Genomic DNA, 2,517 nt, shown 5'->3' on the forward strand with positions numbered 1-2,517 from the left:
TGGAAGAACGTGACCACTGCCAAGGCAATAATAATAAAGCATATAATAACAGCATGCTGGTTGCATTGAATAAATGTACAGTTAGCTAAAAAACCAAGATAATGCTGTAAATGTTATTTTAAGAAACATAAAATATTATTTAGGCAATTAAAAAGGAGGCAAGTAGGCATTTACATTTCTTTGGTGAATAAATGCATTTGTGGTATGACAGATAGGCAAAATTTAAATATGCAAAACAGAAAACAGTGAAAATCTATTTTACATTTTTTTTTAATTTACAAGTCATCTTACCCCACTAGGTGGAAGCAAAGAGAGTGTCTGAGTGCTTTCTAATAATTCCTAACTCTCTCTCCCTGAGATGGCTTTATTCATTAACACCTAAAACAACACACACAGTTAGGTGTATGGAAGTTAGAAGTGACAGCACTTGTGGACTTTGAGCACAAATTATGAGAAAACCCAGTTGAAGTCGATGAATGAGGTAGCACACATACATTCTGAGGGAATTTACAACCATCTTGTTTGTCCTTTACTGGTTAAATATTACTAACTTCTTCCAAGTAAACAATTTTTGTCATGTCCCTCTTTCATAATGACTTAATGTAGCATCTGGTATATAAACAGCAATTGTCTGTAAACTTAAGAAAATAAAAAGGAGTTTATGTTTTCAGTCACAAAAGACAAGGAACTGCAGATAAAACGAATTATCGCCTAATGTATGTGTGCAGTATCACAATGAAAATTTGCCAAAAAATAAATTTTCTAACTTCTTGGGATAATAAAAAGAAGTCAATTTGAAGCTACATATATAAGCTGCTTTCAGTTACAGAGATACTCTCTTTGCACCATAACAAAAAGACACCGTTCATGCCATAACGGGAATATGTACAAATATGATTAGACGATATGGAAGTCAGAACAAATATGTGAGAATTTGGACATCCTAACAAGTTTGATGCGTTAATATGTTACACTATTGTTTACTGGTTCACTCCAGGTGACAAATACCAGGAAAAAGTTAACTTAAAAGGAAGGTGCATTGAGAAAAGTACACTTTGTGTCCTATGTGAGATCAGTTGGCACAATACAGGAAGAATGATAGCACACAGGATCAGCGTTAATGGTTTTGTTATAATTTAAATCCATGCAAAATAAATTACAGTATCCAGTACCACTTAATGTTGATGGGGTTTGGCTAACCAAAATATCCGTGAAAGAACACAGCGACACACAGGAGGATGATGGCATTTGCATTGACAATGTTCCTCCAGAGAGGCTTCTCTGTTGTATCTGTTAGCTGCTTCTTCAGTTCTGCTTCCTCCTCTGGAGTAAGTTTTGGTGCTTTTTTGTTCTGCTCCAGTCCACAGAAGCCCATTAGCGCTTTCTTGAAGAAATTTGGCTTTTTCTCAGGTTCTGGAATAAAGGCAAAGAGATTTTTGTATCAAAATAAAGTCATGTAAAATCTACAGTTATCTTTAAAGCAGCGTCAATCTTAAGAAGTGTAAACTATGTGTTCTGTATACCTTCTACATCCATTTTACTGTCGTCGTCGTCATCATGATCCTCAGTCCAATCGTCCGGATCAATGTCCACTCTTTCCTCTGTACGGTTCCTCAGACTCCAGCACAATCGGTACAGCTGGGAAAATAACATAACACATTATGTGAGAAAACTGTTCAGAGCTCAGAAAAATGTCCAACTATTGCAGCACAAATCATGGATGTTTTATAGGTTTAAAGCAGCAGGATGTAACTTTTATAAAACAGTATGATTTTTACTCTTGCCTGTTGACCGCTAGAGTTAGGCTCCAGCACCCCCGTAACCCCACAAGGATAAACATATTGGATAATGAATGGATAGATGGATGTTTTTTTTTACATATTTGTTAAAACTATCACTATGTTGTGACAGTATGGTACAAAACAGATAATACGTGAAAAAAAATCGAGTTCCTCTTTCTTCTCCCTAAGGACCTACTGTCATCTGAACAAATACTCTACTCCATCAGAAGGAACCTCTCAGAGCAGAGAGGAGGGTCTTAGTGCTGTCAATCACCTCGTGTATGCACCCCTCACACACTCAACCCTTTCTCTCTGATGCACTACAGCTGCTTCTCCACAACAGAAGCTGCATGACTGCCCAGGCTAGGTAGCATAGCCATCAATGACGGCAGATAAATGGTTTTCATAGAACATGAAGCTGTTGCACATTGAGCACCATGTACATGAGGATGATTGACAGAGCTTAGATCCTCCTCTTAGCTCTGATTGGTTGTTTCTGACTGGAAGAGGTGAATTTCTGCAGATGACAAAACAAGCTTGAGCTTTTCACAGATTGCCTGTCTCATACTGTCACAACATGATGACAGTTTTAGCAAATATATATAAAACATACTTTCATAAAAGTTACATACTGCAGCCTTAAGTGAACAAAGTCAACAAAGTAAGTGAAGTGCATTTCAGCAACTGGAGATTGATGAAATTGATATGAACATAAATTCTTCTGCAACAAGTGCAT

At 36.9% G+C, this 2,517-nt stretch overlaps 1 pseudogene; it reads right to left on the bottom strand.

The window, feature by feature from the left end:
• Positions 1-179: 179 nt before the first annotated feature.
• Positions 180-2,517, bottom strand: part of LOC103132724 (sodium/glucose cotransporter 1-like) — a 9,022-nt pseudogene continuing 6,684 nt past the window's right edge.

The sequence above is a fragment of the Poecilia formosa genome, unplaced genomic scaffold, assembly GCF_000485575.1.
Source record: "Poecilia formosa unplaced genomic scaffold, Poecilia_formosa-5.1.2 Scaffold1248, whole genome shotgun sequence".
NCBI lineage: Eukaryota > Metazoa > Chordata > Actinopteri > Cyprinodontiformes > Poeciliidae > Poecilia > Poecilia formosa.